General features: G+C 35.9%; 1 pseudogene; it reads left to right on the top strand.

Moving 5' to 3' along the window:
• The first annotated feature begins 552 nt into the window (after nucleotides 1–552).
• LOC125869817 (uncharacterized) lies at nucleotides 553–1,700 on the top strand (annotated as a pseudogene).
• The last annotated feature ends 5,011 nt before the right edge of the window (nucleotides 1,701–6,711 follow it).

The raw sequence follows: 6,711 nt of genomic DNA, 5'->3' as shown, positions 1-6,711 counted from the left end.
TGGCGAGCGATAAAAGGGTTAGCCTTGCGGTTCCGGTCTTAGCGAGCATATATCATGGCTTAAATAGAATTTCAAATTCTTCACAGTTAGACCATATAAGAGTTTGTTTTCCCATCCACTATGTTTAAGTTTGACTTGCTTAGTATCTCAAGACACACTATCCTCTTACTAGTGGACCTTCTGCCACAAATGGTGGTATATGCTAGGGAAAGTGCTGCAAAGTTTTTTGACAAAGATGAGGCAAGAAAGTGTGTTCATCGGGGGGAAAGTATTGTGTGGAATGCGATCATACTTAGTAGGTCTCACCCTACTTATTATATTGATGATGGCAAAGCACCAGAGTTAGAGCTAGCTTATTTTATGAGCCTTCGTTTTAATTATCTTTCATTGAGGAGGGGAGGTTCCTTTGTCATTGAGCCATATAGTCTGCACCGATTTAGTCGTCAATTTTGTTTCCATCAAGATATTCCTGGCTATTTAGAAAATGATATTCATGTTGAGTCACTCGATGAAGGCCTTAGATATTGGTGCATTTGCATATCACGTGCAACTATGTCTAAAGCGACATTTCCTCCTGCAGTAACTTCCGCAAAGAAGCTTTATACTACCCAATATTCATCTTGGTGGGAGAGATCCCATGGAATGTTTCTTGAGGATAATTTGGACGTTTTGGTGGAGAAAGTTGGGTCAAAATTTGATACCCTTTAGAATACAAAAGTCAAGATATCGAGAAGACACTTTCAAAAGTCAAGACACAACTTGCTCCCTAACATCAAAGTAAGAAGCTTAACTCCTCTGAGGCATCTAAGAAAGAAGTAGTTCATACTTCTACTGATAAAGAAAAATGTCCCCAAATTATTTTCTCTAGTAAACGGGCCTTTCAAGAAACAAGCAAAACTAGAAAGGATCGATGTTGGAAGAGGCAAAGGGCTGAATCATCTGGGGTTGAAGTTGTTGATTTAGGAGTCGTAGAGGTCCAAAGTGTCAATAATCTTTCAAGATCATTGACAATTCAGAGTGACAGGGTTTTCTTTCCTTCCTCTTTTTTCTGGATCTTGAATAAAATGACTTTGCTAACCCACCTTTTTCACTTGTAGGTCAACGTTGCTGGACATTCACTAGGATCGTCACGTGAAAGGCCACAAGTTAGTGATGAGTCTACTGCAATATCTAGACCTAAAGCAAAATCAATTTCAAATACCAAGCAAGAACAAAAGACATCATCTACTTCTCATGGCCAAACTTTAAAAGGGTTGACTCCTAATTCAAATGAACTTTCTCGAGCTCTTCCAAAGAGTAATGGAGCTAATTCTGTCTTCGAAGGAAAAAGTGTTGTGTTCAACCACAAAAGGAAGTACATCTTGGGTCTTTGGGAAGAGATTTGTGGAAAACTTTCCAGGACTTCTCTAGACAATATATCATCTTACAAAAATGATATTTGTGAGATTTTTAAGGAGGTGAGTGGGATGAATTTATTAGATCTTTCACCATTGAAGAGCTTGGTAGATTCTCTTTTTGATCATGCTACTTCTTATGATCAAGAACACTCTAATTTTGTTGACAAGGCATGTGAAGATAAGAAGATGGAGTTGCTTTCTAATGCCAAAGAGCATCTTGAATTGTTCAGAGTAGAAGAGGGTGAGAAGGAAAAACACGTTTCTTCTAACAAGAAATCGCTTAAGAAGGTTAAGCAGAGCTAGCAACTTTACAAGAAGAGCGAGAAGGACTTGAAGCTATTTCAGAAGCTACTAAGAAGAATGTTGAGGAGATTCAAGCCAAGATCTTTTGTGGATTTTGTGGAGTTTAATGCTTCAGCTCGTAACATGTTTTAGGACCTTAACTTGCAAATTCATAGAATTCGAAGACATTGAACTGCCATTTTATAGAACTCGAAGACTTTGTTTTGCAAACTTGGTTGATTTAAGAGTCTAACATACAAACTCGCAGAACTTATCTTGTTATTTTGTGGAATTTGAAGACTTCAACTTGTATACTTGAAGAATTTGAAGATTTTAACTCACATGCTTGTCTAAATTTAAAGACTTCAAGCCTACTGTTAAAGAAGCTCATATTTTATAAGGGTTTGCCCCCCTTCCATTGACCCATCAATACTTTATACAAGTCAAAAGTTTGATAAAATAAAAGATAAAACAAAATATTTATTGCTTTAACTTTTATGTGAGATCAAGTGAGAACATGATGCAACTGAACTTAGGATATATTCTAAGCGCCTACGTACCTCAGTGAAGAGGATCAAGTCACAACGTATAGTTCTAGGGAAGTGAGTGATTATATATATTTTTTTTTGTGACGTACACAGTTTATACTCTTGTGGGCCAGGAGTGACATTCAGTTTAGGCTCGTACCTTAAGGAGCATCATCTTACTTCAAGGGTAGTACCTCTTCAGGAATTTTGCATTAATAGGACTGATCCTTACGCCATCTGTGTCACCAAGCTTGTAAGCACTATTTGAATATGCTTTTTGTACGATATATGGTCCATCCCACTTTGAGGTAAATATTTCCCCAGACTTGTGCGAAGTAATGATGGGTCTTCTTACCGCGAGAACTTGGTCTCCAACTTGGAAGCACCTCAAGCGAACCTTCTTGTTAAAAGCACGAGATAGACGAACTTGATAACATTTAAGATTTCGTTGAGCTTCTAACCCATTTTCATCAAGTACTTCTAACTCTGTAAAACGTACTCGAGTTAGGCTCAAGATCTGTGTACCAATGATTTCCCTTTAGAGAGCGGACAAACTGCTTGACAAAATGGTCTCCATAGGTTCCAGCATTATTACATGTCTCCACAAAGTGTGCAACATGTTGTTTTGGATTTCCTTTACCCTCAAATAGTTGAAATTTGGGGGGTTGATAACCAGCAGGCATTTTGAAGTTATCAATTCTCGCAGTGTATGGCTTGGCATACATGGGAAGACTTAGTGGAGACTTCATACTTATCTTTGATTGTGCCTTCAATGAACTCCTTAAAGCGATCGAGTGGGATCATTCCTTCGGAAGAAACTAGCATCTCATTAACAAACAGTGCTTTCTTCGCAGGATCTCCGATCTCTTGAACTTCAACACCCTTTCCAGGCACATGGCTCGTTTCTCCATCTAAAAGTCCTTTCATCCTAACCATCACCTTATCGATTCAAGACTCTTGGTGTTGTACATGCTTTGTCAATCCTTCAACCAACTTCGTCAAATTTGCGAGTTGTTCCTCAGGAGAAGAAGCAGCAGTCATCATTGTTTGCATGATCATTGGAGATGTAGGAGAGTAGCATGGATTGTCGCGTAAGTTAATCTTCATCGAACTCACGTTACGCGATGCATGTGGAGATGATTCATTGGTTGAATCATAGTTCTCCGTTGTGGTAGAATTCTTGGAACTAGATAGATTAAGTAGAGCCGATGTCTTCTTGATCTTTTCAGCAACACTGCTTCTTCCTTCTAAAGCATTTGTGGAGGAAATTGCTCTTTTTGGAGTCGAAGACCCAAAAACAAAAGTTGATGCGGACGACACTTGAAGTGCTTTTTGTCCTAGTGTAGCAGCCTTGCTCCTCGTAACAACTCCGAAACTTCCAAAGGTAACACCAAGAATTCCTTCAACTTCAGTAGAGAATTTGGAGCTAGTGGCCTTAGAGGTAGTTGATTGAGAGTTTTTCTTCATGGAAGTCATCTTGTTATTCTTTGATGCTTGAAAAGTTGAGATGAGAGGTAGAGATTATCCCACTGGGCGTGCCAGAATTTGTTTGCAACAAATTTTAAAGTGATAGAAAATAAATTGCAATCACAATAAAATAGGAAGAAACATAACTATACTGATAAAGATTGTGGGTTCAATTCTCTTCCTCCCTTGTTTCTACTCACCTGAGATTCATCCATGATTCGAGGGCCGTTAGTGGCATATTTCTCGAACTAGAATGATTTAGATTTGACCTCTATATGAATATTCCATCAATTTGTAGAATATTCAAGTTGCATTTTAAGGCAATTTAGTAACATTTATATAGGCATGAACTAGGGTTTGTGGTTGAGTAGCCTCCAAGAATTATAATTGAAACTGAACACACCTTCTAGAGTCCCAATTAGAATTAAACACGTCTGGTAGAGTCCCACAAAATCTCAATGTCTACAAATGCTCCTGCTTCAAGGCTTGTCGGAGTGTAGACTCGTTGAAACTCAAAGATGAGGCTTGAAGCACTCATTCTTCCACCTTTGCAGCTTCAGATTTTCAGATTTGATTTATGAGAGAAGAGATGAAGGGCAGATTTGATCCCACTGGGCGTGCCAATTTGTTTGCAACAAATTTTAAAGTGACAAAAAAATAAATTACAATCACAATAAAAAGAAGAAACATAACTTTATTGATAAAAATTGTTGGTACAATTATGTTCCTCCCTTGATTCTACTCTCCTAAGATTTATCCATGATTCGAGGGCCGTTAGTGGTATATTTCTCGAACTATGATGATTTAAATTTGTCCTCTATATGAGTATTCCATTAATTTGCGGAATATTCGAGATCTTGATCTTTAAAAATACCCAAGAGTTTATGGGATATTTTGAGATGCCTTTTAAGGGAATTTTATACCCTTTATATAGGCGTGAACTAGGGTTTAGGGTTTAGGGTGAGTAGCCTCCAAGGATCCTAATTTAAGTTGAACACAATTTGCAGAGTCCCTACTCGAATCGAACACATCTTGTAGAGTCCAAGAATTCTAATTGAAACTGAAGACACCTTCTAGAGTTTCAATTAGAATTGAACATGTCTTGTAGAGTCCCACAAAATTTCAATGTCTACAAATGCCCCCTGCTTCAAGGCTTGTCGGAGTGTAGACTTGATGAAACTCAAAGATGAGGCTTGAAGTACTCATTCTTCCACCTTTGCAGCTTCATATTTTCAGATTTGATTTAAGAGAGAAGAGATGAAGGGAAAATTTGGTCCCATTGGGCGTGCCAATTTGTTTGCAACAAATTTTAAAGTGATAGGAAATAAATTGCAATCACAATAAAATAGGAAGAAACATAACTTTATTGATAAAGATTGCGGGTTCAATTATGTTCCTCCCTTGTTTCTACTCTCCTAAGATTTATCCATGATTCGAGGGCCGTTAGTGGCGTATTTCTCGAACTGGATGATTTAGATTTGACATCTATATGAATATTCCATCAATTTGCGGAATATTCGAGATGCCTTTTAAGGGAATTTAGTAACCTTTATATAGGCATGAACTAGGGTTTGTGGTTGAGTAGCCTCCAAAAATTCTAATTGAAACTGAACACACCTTCTAGAGTCCCAATTCTAATTGAACATGTCTTGTAGAGTCCCACAAAATTTTCAATGTCTACAAATATGTCTCAACTATTTGAATTGGTACAAAATTATTTTCGATCCACCTTTCAGCCCCCAAATATCACTAACATCAACATTTTCGCTCAAAATACTCTTATTTCTAATGGTCCGCACTTATAAGGTGGATGAAAGACAATATTGTACCAAATCGCATAGTTCAGGGTTATTTTAGGTCTTTTTCTGTAAATAATTGAAGTTAATATATAGGCACATATGATTGACTTGATTTTGAGTTTCATAATAAAATAATATTAACAAAAAAGGTTAGTCCTCTGCTCTCTACACTTTCCCTCCCCCCCCCCCCCCCCTCCTATCCTCTCTCTTCCATTGTTTTTTTTGTTTTTTCTTTTTGGATCTTTTCCATCATTTTAAATTTAAATTTTCTTTCAACTTATGACAAAAAAAAAAGGAGTAAAATATCTTTATAAAAAAAAGAGTAAAATAACGACGACATCATTTTGATTTTAAAAAATAATAATAACGACGACATTCATACAAAAATATGTAGTTCAAATAGAAGATTTAATTAAGTGACGATATATGTATAGTGCATTTTTCTTGTGTGTGTACCCAAAATTCAAAATAAAAGAATGAAAATAACTTTTCCTCCTACCCCACACACCATGAAAATAATATAATTAAGAGGATATGAACATGTAAGTTCATTTAAGAAGAAAAAAAAAAAAGAATGAGCAAGACAGATAATTGAATGGAAAATTTATCTGAATAATAATAATCTTTTTAGATGAAATATCATATGGGACGAGTATGAATTTTAGTTAAATCTCAATTATGAGTTCACTCCCTTATAATAAATTGGCGGTTGATATAAAATAGGTCAATACTTAATAGTAACATATCATGAAATTAATAATTTTTGAATATTATTTTATGCATATCGGGTCAAAACATGAATCATGTGTAATTTTAATTATTTATTTGATAAGGGTTTAACATTATTTCAATTAGATTAGAAAAATAATAAATAAATATTTAATTATTTTACTTCAGGGGGCTTCGTTAAAAATAAGGGCAATTATGAACCAAATGGTTAATATCAAAGGTATTTTTGAGCCAAAAAGTTGACGTGATAAGTATTTGGGGTCGAAAGGTAAATGAAGAATAGTTTTGTATGAATTCAGATAGTTGAGGGGGATTTTAGGGCCTTATCCGTATTTATTATTATTGGGTATTGGTGCAAATTAACAGTTTTGTATGAATTTAGATAATTGAGGGGCATTTTAGGGCCTTATCCGTATTTATTATTATTGGGTATTGGTACATCTCCTTTCTCATTCTGTCCCGTATTTGACTTATCAATTTAAATTTGCAATAGATGCTATCTCCTGCAAC

Source organism: Solanum stenotomum, chromosome 7, assembly GCF_019186545.1.
Source record: "Solanum stenotomum isolate F172 chromosome 7, ASM1918654v1, whole genome shotgun sequence".
In the NCBI taxonomy this organism is placed as follows: Eukaryota; Viridiplantae; Streptophyta; class Magnoliopsida; order Solanales; family Solanaceae; genus Solanum; species Solanum stenotomum.
Note: the sequence above shows the minus strand (reverse complement) of the source record. Positions and strands in the feature narration are given on the sequence as shown.